Here is a 20,446-nt window from a genome sequence, read left to right as displayed (position 1 = left end):
TAATAAAATCAAGTGAGAAGAAGGGTCGTTTTCTCATAGACATCTTTACAATCGGACTTCATTTTGGAGCCAGTGGAGTCGCCCCCTTCAGGTTCACATTAGCTTCATTTTTCAGACCCGGAACTACCCGCTTGTGTCTAAACCATAGAGCGTAAAAAATATGGATGTAGCCACTGTGATGTCACCCATTGGTTTCTGAAGAGCAGTTTTGAAGCTCAAAGTGGGCAGCTCCAGCCGTCACCTAATCCAAAATGGTCAAAGAGGTGGGGCTGAGGCGGGCCGAATGAAGTCTTGTTGCTGAAACAAGCCACCTAGAGGCTGGCAACCTGTCACTCAAAGCAGCCACGTCCTTAATTATGCATAATTTTACAGCTTAATAAAATTTAAATGGGTGAGTTATAAAAAATTCACCCCCTGTACAGTTGTCATGAAAGGGGAAATTAGCTATAGAGACCAAAACCATTTTTTGTACCATGCTGTAAACATGTTTATTTCTGCTGTAAAGTTGGGCATATTAACATAGTGGTCTATGGGGATTGACTCGCTTATGGAGTCAGCCTCAAGTGGCCATTCAAGCCACTGCAGTTTTTGGCACTTCTGCATTGGCTTCATTTCTCAGCCCTAGAGGTTGCCCCTTGGTCTTAACAAATCTCACCCAAGAAGTCTCATTCTGAAATCTCACGAGAGCTGAGTTGTTGTCAAAATCAGCTTAATATTCAGCCATGACAGAGTTGGAGAGAGGAGGGCCGGGAGGAGCTTAGTGTTACCTAAAAGATTTTCAAAGTCATGGATGAATATTTAGCTGATTTCGACATTTATTCAACTTTTGTGAGATTTCAGAACAAGACTTGTCCTTGAGCAAGACTTGTTTAGCTAAATAACAAATAGACCGGATCAAGCGAAAGGTAAAGAAAAATGTTTCTCTGTATGGTCCTTTCCATAATGTTGTTAGACACTTATAATAACAATCTGAGCCTGTCAGTGACAAAAACAAGCACTTTTAGTGGACATATATTGACACGGCATTATTGCCCCAAAGGATAACATTACAGCCTTATTCGTGGCTGCCGGCTGCAGCACCCTCACTCAATACTGGACCATTTTCAAAAATTGTTGTTTCATTAATCACTTAAACACAAAATGATGGAGAAATAGGGTCCAGGTTGAAAAATAACGAAGTTTCCCTTTAAGACTAAAATAGTAGAAAATAATATATTGAGAGAACGTCGATGGAAGCACGCGTAATAGGCCTCTTCCACATGCAATAAACCATTCAAATGAATATTGATATATTCATGCATATATGCACATATTTTTAGATGTTTCTATATAGATACATGTGAATATGAATGGTTATACTCCCCCTAACTTATTAAATTACTAAAGCTATCCTGTTGTATGTGTGAAAATAACAGCATATTTGTGTTTAACCAAATGTTTACAGTAAGTAGATTCACAGACCAGTACCAGACTAATTTATGGAAGTGTCTGTAAGTATTTTCCACTCACAGCCTTCTCCTGTGTTTAAGTATCTGACAAGGAAGGAAAAGCTCTTACAGAGAAAAATGCACAGTATTGGTCACAAGAGGGCATGTCACCCTATAAAACAAGCAAGTTGCTAATGACTTTTTCAGGAACCAATTTTCTGCTTTGTGGCACAGCCCATAAACAAGGTTATTCTCCTCCATCAAGGGATGAATAGAGATTTAACTGTCTTTTCTGTTTATTATCTCACAGCAACATTTACACGTTGCTTATGCCACAAATTGAAGAAGGTCTCTGACTTTCTCACTTCTATCCCATATTTTGTTTCTTTACATCTACTAAGAGCTAGGTTAAAAGCACTGATCCATTCTGCATGTTAATGACCATCAAGTATTTATACCATAGATGTTTAACAAGGACCTCTAGACTAATGTGACCTAACATTTCACCTCCCTGGTCTGGCATATTTTGAATGTTATCTTTTTTTTAAATAGGCTAAACACAGGATTGCAGCGACACACATCAATGTGACAGTAATGCTGAAATTAGCTTTAAAATGCTGAGCTCTCACTATTACACAAGCCACACACTGTAATTCTCCCACCTGCTAGCACTCCCATAACTCTGTTCCAAAACCCCGGGGGTTGGATACATGATGACTCGGGTGTACCAGATGACAATGTGATTTTAATATATGTGGAAGGTTGAGAGTTTTGTTAAACGCATACATCAGGGTTTCACAAATCATGTGACTTTGAGTGTGTGTGTAGACCACTCAATTAACACATCTACTGACAAGGCATCATAAAAAAGACAAAGAGTCTCCGGTGATCTTGAAATTCTGCAAAACACTATTTAGAAGAGCTAGTCATAAGGGCGTTTGCAGCTTTCAGTCAAACTATAACCTTACTGATGAATGACTGCAGCAGTATGACTTAATTATGACTGCACAGGAAATACTGTCCATCCCTAGTAATGACCCCGATGGCCATCGATAAAAAGGCTTGATAAACGCAGACTTCCTGAGCCTGGATGGATAAATACGGCCTGAGTAATGAGACCCGGGCTGCCGAGGATGACAGCTCTGCTCTATATCATATGCTGCTCTGTGGTTCTGGGGCAGCAGTGGGGGGGCTTTCACAGGGAGCCTTTGAAACCTCAGTGTGAGCGCTCTCATTCGCGGCCAGCTTTCAGACACAGTGGTTGTGTTCTCTGAGAGAAAATAACCTGAGATATCAGAGAGACAGTAATGAGAAATTCCATTTTCAGTCATCTGGTTCTATCTGTGTGACTCTCCAGTGCACTCTCAAGTAAAAAGCAATTGCATCAATCTTACACATACAGTCTACTGGGATAAATCTTTTGAGTGTAGTTCAAAATGGCTCTAAGCATACATCACAATAACATAATCTATGTTTCAAATTAAGTTCATCCTTCACTCGTTGCGCTAATTAACACGGTAATTGATTAATCCATTACTTGATTTTTTTTTGTTCTTAGACCTTAGTCTGAAGCTAATAGAAGCTCGATAAACTGGCCGTTTACATTTGTGAGAGAAAAATCTGGCTCTATTTCATGGTTCAGAAGCTTTACCGTCCTTTTTTAGAGAAAGGACAGATCTTACAGAGGTTAACAAAGCTGTCATTAGCAGGCTTAGGATCTAAGTAGATGCAGAAAGCTCAGACCTCCACACAATATAACCACGCCGCCTTTTTCTCCAGCAAGGAACAGGCATTACTTTCTCGTAATGGCTCCTCTGCCTCATGGGATGGCATGCATTGTAAAGTGACAGACAAGATGTGAAATAAGATGATATGGAGTCGAATTCACACCTGTGGTACTTACAGTACACGGCAGAGGGTATGTTTTTGAATCCACGGACCAATCAAAGTGTTTCATTCAGTTATTAATGAATCTCTACTCCAGCATGTTGTGAGATTCCCAAGGTCAATACCACCATTTCCTCCACCCAATAGATAATCTCTCTTTTTCCACTCTTTTGCAGGTCAACTAGGAATATCCTCTGTACATTCTTACTAATTACTACTGGTCTCGCATATAAATTGATTTTTTTTTTTTTTTAACGAGTAGATCTTCTTAAATCCCTCTCACTATAATTAAGGCTTATATCGGGATAATGGAAAAATGGTGGATCAAAGGTTGAATTAATTGCAGACTTGAGCATGTAATTCAGGTACTGAGAGAGTGAAGACATGTCTTTCATGGAAAGAAACTCTCAGATACACACGAGCTGGGTGACAGGAATAGATGCGCTGAACATATGTTTAGATATACTTTCACATCAAGATTTTGTAAATGTGATAACTTCCTTGAGGCTTATTGCCACTTGGTGGGATCTCTCACGATTTCAGTACATAAACAAATCATACATTTAAGAAGCCTTAGGTTAAAAACTTTTCACTTGTACTTTACACATATGGTACACATCTTGCCCTTGTTCTTTTCAGTTTTATAGACGGCAGCACGACAAACACATAATAACATCCAATTCCTACAGCTCATCTGTTGGCAAGGTAACATATCCTGTCATACCTGATTCTTGAAAGTAACAGTTGTTTTCAGCTCACAATTGTCAAGCTTACAAAACATAATGATTTCCCAGACATATGAAACATATGAAAAACATACTACAACAGTAGTAACACTAATCCAGAGGATATCAGTGTAGTTCAGGAGCACACCTCATCACTAATTTAAAAAACAATATAAATACAGTTCATAAAAGTAAACAAAAGGCTGATCATAAGTGATGCACCTAAAAATAACACCAGTAAAATAAGCAAAACGGAGGAAATGACACCCTTAAAAATTAGCATTTGTAACAACAAAGTTTATTAAATGAATGAAATGTCAAAATACAACTCATATCTCAGAACACCTGCAAGTATATTATTCAAAAGATTCACAGCTGTGGGAACAGAACACCTCCTAAATCAATGTGTGAAACATGTGAGCATGCATAACCGCTCACTCAACACACTTTTTACTCTACTAAAAACACCAAACAGGACTGAAATACGGCTTGAATTCTCCTCCTGGTTCTTTCCTCCAAAAAGTTTTCTAATAAATCTGGAGTCAAACCAATTGTAGAACCAGACTCTTTTAATAAATTTGTTAATCCTGTTCCTGTCATTGACAGTATTGCTGTTACCAAACTGTATGTCTGTACAGTTAATATGAAGCTACAGCTAGACGCTGGTTAGCTTAGTTTAGCATAAAGACTGTGTGAGGTGGCAACCAGTGGAGACTCCAGGAGAAACAGAAATAGTCCATCACATTACCCCTGTAACACCATAACTCATCATTTTTGATTAAACAAATGAGATATCATGTTAATTAGTGAACTTTAGAGGTACTGGTAGATGGATTTTGTTACTTTTGGACAGAGTCAGGCTATTTCCTACTGTTTCCGCTAAGTGCTAAGCTAACTTGGCTGCTGGCTGTGGATTCATATTCAGCGTACAGGCATGGTATCGATCTTCACACCACTCTTTGGAAGAAAGCATACAAGCATAATTACCAAAATTTTGAACTATTCCTTTACTCCTTGGCAAATGATTACCTTTCAACCACTTTATTGTTCATCATGGTTAATGGTAAAAAAAAAACGTTTCAAGGGACACTGGATGTTTTTAGAATGTTTTGAGGTTGATTATATAATTTTTTTTTTCTCCTGTTGCCACCGTGGCTGATCACCCTGTTTAACACCTCCACTAACTACAAGTTTACAAATTCTCTTGTATAATCATCACATAATCTCCGTGCTCTTTGAAAGCCTGAACTCCTAACAAGATGTGGTGTGACACTATGTGGTGCCTAAAACCCAGGGAGTCATAAATATATTTATTACAGGCCTAGTAAATGAGGGAGTTGAAGTCATTTTAAATACTTTCCTTGGGGAATAAATTATGGCACACTGAGAAAAACTTCCCAGTAAAGTCACACCTCTGAAATAAGCATGAAACTGCTAAATGGGGTTTGGGTGTTTTTTTATTGGTTTTTTTTTTTTTTTTGGTGCGTGAGTGTGTGTGTGTGAGAGAGAGAGAGAGAGAGAGAGAGAGAGAGAGAGAGAGAATGTGTTTGGTCTGTATTTCACATTTTGGGACCCGTTTTGGACTTCAAACCAGTTAAAAGTTGGACAGTACATCCAATTAGGACCATAATAGGAGTCTGCATTTTTCACTGCAACTGTATTGAGCAGAAGCTAAAAGGGTTTTGTCTTCACTGAGGTTCTGGTTAAGGTCTGGGAAATCTTTAGGGAATTAATATGCAAATCAATGAAATGTGCTGAAAGTGAGATATACAAGCAGTGTTATATGAATTCCGTGTGCATCCAAAGTGTCTAAGTTGCATTTTGAAATACACTGGCATCATGAGCAAGTTACGATTCGTCATCAAATATATGAACCAAATGTCTCAAGAATGAGAAAACTGCTGAATGATGGTCAGCGCTTCACTATGAACTCCTGTTGAGGCGAAAATGATGCGGCGCCGGAACGACCTGTCAAAGCTGCTGGGTATCATCCCTTAAAGCTTTTGACACATTTTAAACTGAACTTCACCGAGACTTCCCTTCACCAACACTTAGATATCCTGCTGATACGCCACACTTCTTTAGCTCTGACAGCCTGTGTGATTATGTAAATGTGTGTGGTTGAACATTCGGATCCATGCGGTGGCAGTGAATACAGCCGGATTTCACAGGTGTTAGTGCGATCAGTTTATTGATTTAAGGTGGAAATGTAGAGAGGTTATGGACCCGTTTGACCTCCTGCCCCCGCATCCCCTGTCAATATCAGTGGCAAATATCGATCCTTTCAGGCAATTCGGCTTAATTGAAGGTAGCCCTTTTTTTTTTCTATTGAATGGTCAGAGGGTTGCAGAGAAAGAGGTGAATGATTGTGAGGTGTTTTCATTCACATGAGTGAGAGAAACATTTGATTAGCTGGTGGTGTTTGTGGGAAAACTACACTTACTGCATGTTCTTCACTGTAATGGGAACACTGACTGGTATGTGAAATGACTATAAGGACTTGTTGTACCTGTGGCACTCAAGATTAAGGTCATAGTGACTTGATTGCACTTCACGGTGTCACTATGACCCCCAGGTGCAGTTTTCATTTCTGTTTTTATTAGACTTAAGGAGCTGTAGTGAAAGTTCAGTCATGAGCCTATAGTTTCTCATAGCGTCATGCCTTTCACATCTCTCACACATATTCACTCATAATTTTCTTTGCTGTCATTATCAGGGGCTGTCAACTGAGCCATCAGCTGTTCACATCAACTGGTCACATCTACTGTATCCAATAGTGCAGCAGCACACTTCCATTGTTCATCTCGTGGCTGTCTTTTTAAAAATGCTTTCTCCCTCTCTACCTGTAGTGCTTTCATGCTGCCGTTATGTGCGCCCCGCCACCTCCCCATCACCGCCGGTCTTCGCAAGATTCATCACTTCATCAACCTCATCAGCCTTATCAGTCTCAGCAGAGTCATCAGCGACCACCACCACCAGTGTCTGGACTCCATGTGAGGTTACCAATTCTGTCTGTAAAGTCTAAGCGACAAAGACTTTTGACAAAACTAATTATCAGTATCATCAATAAACAATTATCTTTATTTCATTCAAGAAAATGTATGTTATATCATAGGAATGCAACAGTTCTTTCCTCAAGGAAACTTGGTGTATGCAAACTGTTCTTCTTGGTCCTGTGGGCGGTTGCAGAGTTTTCTCAACAATCCGAGCATGAGCAAGTAACTTGAATGACTCTCGCTGGGATCAGGGCACTCCTGAATCCAAATTGAGCACAAGAGAGATTGTTATTTTTCAAAAAAGACATTTGCAGACTAGGAATTGAAGTTTAGTAAGACAAGAGAGGAACCCAAAGGTTTTTTTGTGTTGTTTTTTTTTCTCAAGGACCCTTAAACAGACGTACAGATGCACCTGGCTACAGGCCCGCATCATTTGACAGGATTTTGTCCCACATAGCCTACCTCCATATCTGTGAGGGTGTTTGTTGTTAGACATGACCTAGAAAATGAACTGAATAGCTCGCTTTACAGCTATAGTGCAAAGATGGGAAACTTGAAAAATACCAGCTTTACATGGATTTAAAAACAAACAAGGACATTTTTTAAGGCGGAGGCCATTTTCCAAACTATAAAAAAAACTTATCTCTGCCTGGTCTCAACATGCAGACACATAAGTCTGAAGTTTCATGTGAAGCAATATGAATTATTGAAGGTGTTTTTTATTTGCTTGAACAAAAGATAAGATACCAGACTAAACTTGAGGATTCAAGTATTCTTTCTGAGCTCCTGAGTTGATGCATACAGGAATCATTGGAAAGAATCAAAAAAGTATGCAGTGCACTGTATCAAGTGTGTGCTTTTTGTACCACTGTTGAAAGGTATTACCGGTTGTTTACTACACTATAACAAGCCAGCCGAAAGGTATTTGGTCCATCAACATCCCAGTCTGCTTGGACATCCTAACAGCAGCATCAGGAGGAGGAGGAGGAGGAGGAGAAGGAGGAGGAGATGGTGTTGGTGAGGAAGGAGTAGGAGGAGGAGGGAGTCTGTTCCACTTGGATGGCCGGAGCAGTGAGAGGCTGGTCTGGGAAGACAGACAAGACAGCGCTCTCTCTTTCCCCTTTCCCCCCTCTGTCTTTCTTTCTTCGCCGGCCGCGTGCGTGCGTGCGTCCCGCTCCGCTCCAGCACTGTCTGATGAGGGAGGGAGACTTGACGCATCGGAGTGAGCACACCGAGGCTTCACTTTCCAATATCCGACCTGCGAGACGCCACGTCGTCAGATACTTGTGCTACTGACACTGAAAGAGAAAGAGGTAGAGAAAGAGAGAGAGGAAGAGAGAGAGAGAGAGAGAGAGAGAGAGAGGCAGGATGGAGGCTCACTAGTGGTGCCGCACGGAGCAGCACAGTACAACCCGTGAATGTAGCGCAACAAAAGAAAGAGCAGCATCTTTGCGCACAAGTCAGACGGATGTTTTTGTCCAGCAGCGTCGCCGCGACTCGACAGTGATGTCTGTGTGCAGAATTTTGTTTAGTGACAAAATACGGATTAATCTGAGGCTGTGAAATCCTCTGAGAAATTACTGCTGCGAGGACAGGTAAGATCATTATTATTGTTGTTGTTGTTTTTATATTCTAATTATTATCCCCTTCTTTTTCATATAGTAACTTCAACGCCTCAAGTTAAATCTCGCTCAGCTCAGCAGTAGTTGCGGCTCAGAGAGAAATAAAATCTCCATCCTAACTTTTTTTTTATACAGATTACACTAAACCTCGATAAGGGTGGTAGCAGCCGGGATTGCCTTCTCTGAATTTCACCCACTGCTGATCTGATTTGCCTGTCTACTTTGTTGTGAGAGTGGGACTATCATGGTGGAAGTAAAGTAATCTGCGGGTGTGTGAGCGTCTCTCCGATCAGTGCAGATGTTCAGTAATCCCCGCTGTTGACCCTTCCTTGAATAATCCCCGCGGATTTGTTGATTATTCTGCTGCTGCTGCTGCTGCTGACCACCTACTGCGGCCACGAGAATCCGTCTAGTCCTGGATACCGCGGGATTAAGCCAGAAAAACCGGGAGAAAACCAACGCTAAACCAGCATATGTAAATCTCTTAGATTCACTCCTGAATAGTGGAGGGTTAAACACACCTTCATTAAGCCTATACACCTTTAGGATTTAAAAAAAAAAAAAAAAAGTAATCCCAAACTGCTATTTTAAGTTCTGATTTTGTTTGTGTTACTTCCCGTATTGTGTGATGCTCATGACATCATAATGAATCAGCCTTTATGTCACTGTATCACTGCTCCAATGGTGTTAATCGGTGCATCTGTCAGTCACTGTGCAAGCTGTCCAGTGGTCACGGCAGCCTGTGTTGGGCCTGGAGTCTGATGACCTGCAAATGCCATAAAGCCACTTTAATATGTTTTAATAGATATGAACATCTGTGCAGTTTCAGCACATCCGACGTGCCAAACTTCTGCCAAAATTGCTCACTGGAATGATAACTGAAAGTGACTCCGGTAGAATTTTCTGCTTTCGGAAACATAAAAATGAGCCCTGAGTGCAGTGAGTGTGCAAGGGAAATGTGTCAGTGTGATGATAACAACCAGTCAGAGCAGACCATGTGCTGCATACCAGCATCTATCTGATGATGTGCGTGCATTGTTCGTTCACCATCAAGTCTGTAGAAGCCATGGCTGACTGAGGAGCAGCTACAGTAACTCTGTATGATCTGTTGCATAAACTTATCGTCTGACTTGACAAGAGCCAAACTTATTCTGAAGGTTAGCAGAGTAAAAAGAGACAACTTCACCTTAAAGGGTTTCAGGAAGATGACTCTACAGCTCAGTCTTCATCTGTGAACATGAGCACACAGTATCTCACCGAAAGCCTTAGACAAGACAGCAGAGACTCTCTTGAGATCTAAGCATAAATGTTTAATATTTTTTTTAAAAATGGCTGAATTAGTCCGGGGAGTGAGGAGTAGATTGTGCATCTAATTTACCAAATGACTAAAATCCTTCCATACAAACATGAACAATCAAGATAGAAGCTGAACCGCAAGTTGGCATCAGCTCACGCTACACAAATGTCAATAACTGCAGAAGCATCTCTAAGCAGCATTTAGTTTGACTGGTATCTAATGAGCGTAAGTGATATCTGGTGCCTGCGTGATGTCTCTGTCCAGATGCAACCTCACAGGAAAACAGCCTTTTAATGGTCGAAGATGGCCTGAGAGCCAACAAGCCTGTCAGAAGTGATGGAGCACAGAAGTGACATTAAAAATATCCAGGGATAGGTGCATTTTAGAGGCGCGCCATAAAAATTTCAAAGCGTGGTTTCCGCAGGAAGTATCGAAGAAATGTGTCATCAAGGTCATTTTTATTTCATGCCTCTCCAGGAAAGCTAGTTCAAGGAACAGATGGAATGGTAGACTGTGGGTTTTTTGTACAAAGTGTTCTGTGTGAGATATGATGGAGAACTTACAGTGTGTGGCTGTCTCCTCCTTATCTTACATACATACAGTAAGAAGAGCCTGTTACACTTTTACTCTTCATATTGACTTGTTTTGTCACAGGATATCCTGTACGTACTGACATTACAGCCACATGGGCACTTTACATTAGTCATTATGGTCTCATCATCATTCTGTCAGTAGTTTAAACGGTACAGTAGGAAGGGAGGGGGTACTAAGACTTGTTGCTTCATCTTTCACTTTGCTTTCACCAGTTTTCTATCTCTTTGGCTAAATTTGGTGCCATACTGATTTTTTTTGTTATTAAATATAACTGTTAAAGCAAAACAGGCAGTTCAGTCTTTGAGGATTCTTCTTTGCTAAACTGACTCCTTAAATTGCTTGTGACCCCTTAATATGAATCATAATTACTGTCAACCCGTCGCCAGAGTGCACGTCTTTAAATAGTGTAGAACTGCTTTCAAGAGGCCTGAAGAGGTGAAGGGATTAGTCAACTGGCAAAAAATTTACATGCAACCATTGCTAATCAACTAATTGAGTCATTTTTCAAGCAAAAATGCCCTAAAAAAATCTGGTGTCAGCTTCTCAAATTCTGAAGATTTGCTGCTTTTCTTTGTTATGATAGTAGACTGAATAGTTCTGGGGAGGGGTTGACTTTTGGCTTGACAAAATAAGACATTTCAAACGGGGCTAATGATCATCAGATTATCAGCTAATCTGCGGATTCTCGATTAATCAATTCATCATTTGGTCTACAAAATATCAGAAAACAGCGAAACATGTCCATCATATTTTTCCTAGAGCCCAATGTGACTTCTTCAAATTGCTTTTTGTCAAACCAACAGTTTAAAACCCAAATATACTCAGTTTATGGTTGTTTATAAGATAGAGAAAGCAGCAGATCCTCACATTCCAGAAACTGGAACTATTAAAAAAATATTTTATTGCTGACTAATTTCTTGTCAGCTGACTAATCCATGAATCGACTAATCATTTCAGCTCTAATATGTTTCTGTCACTTTTGTCTCTGGGAAATTTTGATGGGCATTTTTCAAAATTTTCTGACATTTTCTAGACAAAATGAATTGATTAATCGAGAAAATAACGGGTTTATTCATTGGTCATGTTCATTGCTGATCATTAGTTGCAGCCCTAATATGCAGCATTCCACAAGAAAAAGCAAAAATTAGAGACATTTTTAAAAATAGACATTATTTTGTGTAGATTTTTTTCTTTTTCTTTTTTCATACCCTAGTAGTCATCTTGCTACTCCTTAGATCCATCTCAGAACACTTGCTGGGTTCCTGACCCTCAGGTTGGAAACCACTGCTGTAGGGTATCCTCATATCATCCTTGTGTGTGACCTCACATTACACTTCTCTCGCACACACCCCGATAGACAATGTAACATGTGAGACGTGTGCATTATTGCGACCACCTCGCCAACCATCAGGTCGCGTTCCTTCCGCACAAGTAGACACGGTGACGAGCAGCAAATAAAAACAAATGCTCGGTGTCAGTCGTTCAGCACCACTGCTTTTTTGCTTCACTCTACTGGGTTTTCAAAGTAAACAGCGCTGTGAGATTTTCCACAACACCATAATGGATGAGGAAGCTGCAGACCCTTGATACTACTTTACCACAGTGCTGTGTGGTTTTATGTATGCCATGCATTACTTCTTTGAATCTGGCAGTAGATAGAGTTGTATGACAAGCTGAACAGGGAGCGGTGAAAAAAAATCTTGCCTGTCAAGCAAGATAGTGGAAAATTACATGTTTATTCTTTACCCAAACTCTTAAAAAAAAGGTGTGATAGTTATGATTAGGCTGTACTCCAGGAGTGTCAGGAGCCATGGAGCAGATAAATAAAAGATGAATTTTGTTTTTACTGTATCAAAGCAGCTGTGGCTTCAGCATAGAAGGAAAAATAATTTAGAGAACTCACTGTGCGGCTACAACTTGATACAATTTAGTGCGTTTTGGGTTCTTTTTTTTTTTTTTTTTTTTTTTTTTGAAACATCAGCTAAAAAAGACAATTACTGCAAAAAAAAAAATCTCCAAAAGGCACTTTCTTAAAATGAGCTCCTTTCAGTTTGATGTTTGCCTGTAAAGCACAGACTGGATCTCATTGAAACAAATCTTTTATCTGCATGCAGAATCTTCCAACCACTGCTTCACTTCTAAGAGGATGAAGAATTGTTGCCTAATTCAGTCAAAGGAAGGTCATGAATGAGTGTAATTTACACAAAAACACGTCTCATCTTCACCATCAAAAGCGTTTTTGCGCACACTGCTGTGAATTGGGAGCCCACAGCTATCAGGAATAAGTACACTTGACTATAATACAGTAGAGCTCCTCAGTGTTATCTACCTAGTCCCATCTCTCCGTTCATTTTTAATACTTAAATGATAAAAAAAGATCCAAGACCGCTCAGTGAGACAGCTCCATTTCCTGCTATTTATCTAGTCTCATTGGTTCCTTAAATGCCCTATTTGTAATCCAATCATATTAGAATAATTTCCCCGCTTTAGTGATGCTTTATGACGCTCTGTCACTTCCAGGCCTTTGGTTTCAAGGCACCGCAGTCCTCGGGGTAGTCTTCACAGCCAACGTTTCCTAATTCAAACGTTGTTGGACACTGCCTCTCCTTGGGAATGGCTTTAAGTGCTTAAAAAGAGCAACGACACACAGCAACCAACTTGAGGGGGGGGCATCTGAACGCTGGGACTGCATTATTAAACTGACTTATATAAAGCCTGCAAAACACCTTCTTTCCAAGCAATTTCTGGATGAGGTTCACGATCATGATTCTTCTTAATATACCTCACTTGAACGTGGATTTTTTTTTTTTTTTTTTACTGAGGATCCACAACAGTGCAGTTTCAGAGGGTTATTGTGCTCCACTGGGTGTGGCTGTTGTATGAGAGCCATCTTTCCTCCATCATTTAGTACAATGTAAGCACTCGGTAAAATTGTGTTCCCCACAGGGCATTGTTATTTTCTTTGTCTGAATCAAGATTAAAGGACTGACTAGACATGCTGAGATGACTCAAAAGAATAGTACAAATGTACCGTAATCAGTGTTGCTCTCTATTGATAACTGTCTATAAAAGACAAGCACTCAGACTATGAGCTTTTGGGGGGGGGAGGGAGGCATTGGGGGTTGGATCATTTTGGTTTTTAGATTTTGGGGAGAATTCTCCATTCTGACTGAAAGTGAATGGGGCTAAATTGACCACAGGTTGATGGCTTTCTCCTTTAAACATAAAATATATTATAGCTCATTTAGCTATTGCAATGCCTTGTGAAGAATGATATTTCCATGTGGCAGTCAAGAAGACTGCTTGCCTTTATATTTCTTCTAAAACTACAAAATCTTTGTGCGTCTTCCTTGTGAGGAGCTTAGTGGTGCATACAAAAGGGTTTATGAACCTAAAATTGGAGCATCACAGTAAACAGTGTGTCTTGATTATAAGAGGAAGAGGATTATTTTGAGTGAAAAGAGTAAATTAGAACAAGCAAGGTGATATTATCCAAGGTGGTTATGCAGGTTTTTTAGTTATTTATGGAAAGTTATTCTTGTTAATCAAAAGATTTCAGCAAGTCAAAAGAAACTTGTCACTTGTAACGATGACATTATTCAAATCAACATTTGTGGCTCAAATGGAATTTGAATTAGCTAATATATTGTAAAAGCATTTGATAATGGCAGTAGCCATACTCTGGCTTAATAGCTTTTTTTAATAATTCATGTGAACCGGAAGGTTAATGGTACACATTTATTGGCACCACCTACTGTACATGAAAGTTTCAACCACACACTTAGAAGTCATTTTCTGAAGAATGTCATACTCTAAAGCCTCTAGGCGGTAATGGCCAATAATCAGTGGGGGTGTTAGTTCTCAGTTTGACACAACAGCCACATATGTTAATATATAACATTATAAATTAAAACACAAGGAAAGTTTGAACTAGGAAAATCTTTATACAAGGTGCACTTACTAGCTTTTTGCTCTTCAACTGCATCTCATGGTCTTCATCAGTTTTGGATAAAGTTAATATAAGTTTCTTTAGGAATATTTTAAAATATTAACATTAGAAATGACATATAAGAATGTAAAGCATGATGAGCTCACTGTAAAGTTACCCCTGCTACCAGACATGTTTTATGTTACCATAGGGATTGCATAGGAATATTAAACCGGGCTCAAAATGATAAAGTAACAGATTTGTTTGTTTTTAATGTTTCACTGCTTGTTGATGTTTCCTGCTGAATAATATAACACATCTGCTGCTGCCTTCATGAAATATATTAGGCATAATCAATCACAAATCCAACATTAGGCTTGTTATTTTCATGAACGCAAAACTGGAATTTGTTAATTAAGCCGCTTAAGTAATTAGATAGTAAGACAAAATAGTGGACACATTTCCTTATATTTTCAACTGATGGAGCAATTGTTCAGAGTTGTAGGTGAATCTTTGTCTGGAGGCCGATGGATCTGTGGTGAACTGAAATTGTACAGACCGAGTTCTGTTTGACTGTGATGAGGTTTGTGATATCAGTGGCTGAAACGGGTGGTAGGGAAAGCCAAGCAGGTCATTATTTTTTAGTGTAGTCACCGCCAACTTTGCACATACAGCTGTACCACACTGCAGTGAAACTAAAGTGTCTCTTGATAAAAGCATGCACAGTTTTTACCTTTTTATGCATCTAAGGGTAAAATGAAACCCTGAGCATGCTGGCTCTAATATTTTTCAGAAATCCTCTGTTTTACTGTTATTTCCAAATATATATTTACATCCCACATGTTTTTACCTAAGTATCTATCAGCCGCATTTGGCACCTATAACAATTAGATTTTTTTTTCAGTCAAATTCAGTAATCCAGATATAGATATAACAGGCGTGTAAATCATTAGCATCTTCTAAGATTTAGAACAATCTATTCTCTATCAGGGGAGATTCAGTACAGCGGAGCTCAGCTGTGGAATAAATGCCATCATATTGCAACACAATCCTCCTCTCTTAAACTTTCAGCTTAAAACTTATTTGATGAAACAAACTACTTGAATTCAGTATGTTGTGGCCTTCTTCCCCTTGTATGCCCAGCTTCCTATTAGCAATCGACATATATACATACATATATATCTATCTATATATATATATATATATCTATATCTATATCTATATCTATCTATCTATCTATCTATCTATCTATCTATCTATATATATATATATATATATATATGTGTGTGTGTGTGTGTGTGTGTGTGTGTGTGTATGTATGTATGTATGTATGTATGTATGTATTTATATGTATGTCTCTTGTGTTTACTCTATTATTGGCAAATATCATTATTGGTAATTCTATTTTTTTTCCTCTTTTAAAAAAATCAAAATGAGCTCATCTCATAGCACAATCCTTCTCATCATTCTCTTTCAATGCATTATGCGAGCTGCTGTGTACAGCTACAGTCTGAAGTGTCTTGCTCAAGGGCACCTTCATGGTACTAACAGCCTCTGGAGAATGTTAACAGCCAAAGACAACACCCCAAAAATGTTCACTGCCACTATGCGCTGTTTTTATGTATATTTAGACTTTTATATAATAGGTTTTGAATTAAACTAATCAGCCAGGGTTACATGATGAAGGTCCCGTTTTCCACATTTACAAACAATGTGATGTCTGAAATCAATTCTTTGCTGCAAAACAGATTTTAAATATGAATTTGGAAATACGCTGATTAGTTAATGGACACATGTTGCAGCTGCTCAGTGAATGTTTTCTAATTGTTAAATGACAATATTATGATTTGTTGTCTCTGGTCATTATAAATACTTGCATTTCACTGCCGACTGCAGTCCCTTAAAGATTTGTTTTGTAACCAGAGAGGAAAAATTCCCTAATGAGCATTTTTACGACTAGGAAGAACTTCTTGCTCGTGCATGTGAAGTAGTGAAATAAGTTTGGAGAGAACTGCAGATGCTAAGTGCAGGTATTCAAAATCTCATCTGTTTCTCAAATGAAATAATTAGGCATTCCAGAAAGGCACTGTTTGTTTAGCAGACCATTTCAGATGTCTGTGGTTCAGATAAATGAGATTCTGTAGTCATTGTATCAAAGTGCAATTAGTTGGTTCATCCATTTAAACCAAGGACAATGAGGGGAGAAAAAGAACAAAATAATGAATATTTTGCTTTGCTGTGGAATAGAATACTATCCATTTGAGACAGAAATGCAAACCCATTCAACCAAATTTCATTCATTTGTGCCAGAAAATCATATGTTACAGTAGGTTCATATTCAGAGGTCACATAATCTCTTTTCCTTATAGTCTTGCCATCAAGTCATCAATACATCTGTATCATTTGAGGTGGAAATCAAGCATCAATATAAAAAGTGTGGCTATGTTGAAAATGCTCCCACACAACTTTAAATATGGAAGTTTCTTTAACTTAATTATGGATTGATTTATGACTTGCATTTACTGTATCCTGCACCATGTGTATACGTCCAGGAAGCTTATTTCCTTAATGAAACCCATGCTTTATGTCCAAATGTATTCTTTCTGTTAGTGCAGCTGTAATGCTCCCTAAAGTGCATGCTTTATTTAATATATACAGAATATTGAACAAAATTGTAAAGTAATGTACAGTGTTAAAGCCGACAGCATTGTTTTTATAGTGGGGGTTGCATTCAGATTTGCCACCATTAAACACTATTTTTCCCTTTATAAAAGAAGTAACACAATTTGATTACAATATCTTTGAAGGTTTTTTTTGTTTATCATTATTTTTTTTCTGCAGGAAATGGATTTGGAAATGTTTAAACAGATTGTTAAGGAACGTTGGTGGTAATTGTGACTGCATTAAAAAAAAAAAAAAACCTCTGAGCCTGTCCTCACCAGAAAAACAACTGCAGCGGGTGTTATATTAAAATGCTTAAAATAAAATAGTGCAGATGAAAATGAGTTCTGTGTTCAATGGTCAACACTCCTTTACTGGAACTAAATTCTATTTTTTGCCCTTACAATAAATTCCTTCCGTCAAGCCTTAGTTACTTTTTTCTGTAGATGTGTTCTTAATATTGGACTGGTACTTGAGATGTGGCAGGGTGATGCAGTTTGGAAAAGTCACTCTCCAAATCAAAACTGTCCAAAAGTGCCACCCATATCAGCAGTGATGTGGATGCACAGCAGAGAGCTATTTCACAGAGCTGTCACAGTTGGGCTTTTCTATGACACACATAGCTCAATATAAAGCATAAAGTATAAAATGTACAGTTTTATAAAAGACAAAAAAAACTCAAGCCTGTGGCATATATAAATAATTTCACAACAAAGGTGTTGACGCCATTGTATGATTGTCCTGCTGCAACTACACCCGTTACTGTGGATCTACAGCTGGTGTCAGGAACGGTGACTGTATGGAAATGACACTGGAAGACATTAACTCAGTTATTGCTTAATGAGACGGCAACAAGAACAGCTACAGATGTGGCTGGTAATACAGCTATTTATTATTAACAGTCAAAAGAACAGGAAAAGAGGAGACAACAGAAACTATCGGTAGCATTATAGAGTTGGAAAGAACTTTTTTTCTTTTGTAGACTGCCCCCACTTGTACAGGGGCCCCGGGTGTATGTTATTGATTATGTCTCTGATTATAATGGTCTTTGATGAAGCAGACAAGCCATCAATGATGAACATCTGAATAGCACTTTTTAGAGTATCTCTAAAAAAAACATATTGAAGTAACATTCTGGATACCAGCTTTAAAACATCTAATAACTGATAATGAATTTGAAAAAAAAAAATCTAATTAAAACACATAAATGGGCTAATATGATAGTTCTTTGCCCATGAGTGCATTTTAAGTGCTTTTGAGTTGATGAAGTGATGTGGTTACTGGCACTGCTATTATGCTTAGAGCACTTAAATGCCAACAGACAAACATAATCATGCTATGTTACCTGGGCGTCATTATTTCAACCAATTAAATGGTGTGAAATGGCAAAAGGTGAGAGGTGAGTGTAGCAGATATCAATACAAAAGTAAATTTTGTGTTTTTAGAAATTTGGTGGAAATAGCAGGAACACAAGGTTTGCTACAGTTAATGAAATGCTAGCAAACTACTAACGTTTAGACTAAAAATGTATCTGAGCATTTGTGTTCAGTGCTTCACTCCTCCTGGTTGATGACCTGCTTCCAAGATCGTAGCAGACCAAGCCTCTGAGTTCCTGATCAAGTTTCAGTTGAGTAGTCAAGAGTAGTGGTGCAAATGCAACATTTGCTTTTGGTTTTTGGTAATTAAAAGAGTGTTTGGGCCTATAGTCTATAGGAACCAGACTTTAAGTAAGCCTGAATGTAAGGTAGCTTTACACAGAAAAAAAGAGTTCCCGGAAAAATGCTCTGCATTACCTGCCAAGGTTGTACTCCATAAAGAGACAATAGACACCAGAATACTGAGCTTTAACCTTGTGGGTGGTATGTAAAGATGTTCCTTTTCAGACTAAATGTATTCAGGTTCTTGTACCACTTTGTATGCTATGTTTCCCTTTAGGTATATAATCTTTTTCAACAAGGATTCTGCTCTAGTATCTGTCTGCAGAGATTTGAGCTGCAACAGCTTTCTAATTAAATGTGTTAGTTTTAGTGCTTAAAGCTAAGATGGGAGCTAATAAAAGCAAAGATATGTTGTGCTGAAGTGATTAATAGATTAGTTGTTCAACAGGAAATTTTTTTTATTAAATTATTGATTTAGCATAAATATCAAACATGCAGTTACAGTAAAGAGAACATCTGCCAGTTACAGCTTCTCAATATAGATATAAATAAATGTTCATTGCAAAATTAATAGTTTGGGGTTTATTAACGGTTGACAAAAAATAAGCTTGACCTTTTGTGCACCAAATGATTAATCCATATTCCAAAACAATAATTAGTAGATTATTTATCATGAAATGAATAGTTAGTCGCAGCTCAAAAGGTATTGGTTGTTTCTCCTATGAATTGCGCCATACTCCTCCACTGTCTCCTCAAACACAGCAACATTTGTGTGTAGAAATGTTCATTTTTAAATCTTTCATCAAGCAGCATGGTGGGCTTTTGCAGTAGTTTTTTGTGTTTGCCTCACTCATTTTCTCTGAACAGGTCAAAAGCACACCACACTTTTGTCATTTTTATGTTTTCTGCTATTTTCACAGCATGTGAACATGAAGGGATTTTATTGTAAAGCTTCCCTACTCTGTTGGTGAAAATTAGCCAGTTTGACTTGAAATAACTTACCGTTTCCATTTTAATATGTGGCTGTGGTGTGATTGTCAGCCAGCAAAGCATCATTAAGTGCCACAACATGAGAGTTGTAAATGTGGCTCTGGATAGAAACCGGCGGGTAGATACCCTCTTATACCTAAACTGTCCCTTCGATTACTACTGGTTTTGCTTGGCTCTTGGCCCCAATATCATTGAACGTTGGACGATGGATCTCTTAGAACCAGTGCAGTACATTAACCAAACCGGTTATCTCCACTTGAGCTAATTCTGCACCTCCTGCACAAAGATATAATTTTCCTCTTGGAGTAAGCTTTTGTACTAGATCGATTCTGGGCTGTTCTCTACATCACTAAATTTTGGGTGGCACACAGTGCGCTGCTTTAAAGGGCAACCAAGCAGGTAATTTTAACTGGTTATGCCCAAACTTTCTGACAGTGCACCCACCCACATAATTGCCAGATGCCTCCCTTTGCACATGGACATTGTATGATTGATTCACAAAGATTCTTTTGGATTTATAGCCATGCTAGCAGCTCTGCAGATGGCAGTGTTGGTTGGTTGTTGGCTGTTGGTCCACCACTTTAGTTGGCATGTTAGCCTTTAGTTCAAAGCATCACTGTGCCTAAGTACTAAGATCAGAGTGCTAGCATGCCTATAGACT

General features: G+C 38.7%; 1 protein-coding gene across 6 annotated transcripts in view; it reads left to right on the top strand.

Moving 5' to 3' along the window:
* The window catches only part of cntn4 (contactin 4), a 204,705-nt gene that overhangs the window by 39,330 nt on the left and 144,929 nt on the right, over nucleotides 1-20,446 (top strand). For 5 of the 6 annotated variants that reach the window (XM_042401257.1, XM_042401241.1, XM_042401273.1 and 2 more), the window contains one exon: nucleotides 6,889-7,032. The gene's annotated coding sequence lies outside the window, so the exon portion shown is untranslated. Of the gene's footprint in view, nucleotides 1-6,888; nucleotides 7,033-8,419; nucleotides 8,631-20,446 lie in introns of those variants that run through there. The other variant, XM_042401265.1, reaches the window with a different exon arrangement.

This window comes from Thunnus maccoyii, chromosome 3 (assembly GCF_910596095.1).
Source record: "Thunnus maccoyii chromosome 3, fThuMac1.1, whole genome shotgun sequence".
Taxonomy (NCBI): domain Eukaryota; kingdom Metazoa; phylum Chordata; class Actinopteri; order Scombriformes; family Scombridae; genus Thunnus; species Thunnus maccoyii.
This window is presented reverse-complemented; position numbering and strand designations above follow the sequence as displayed.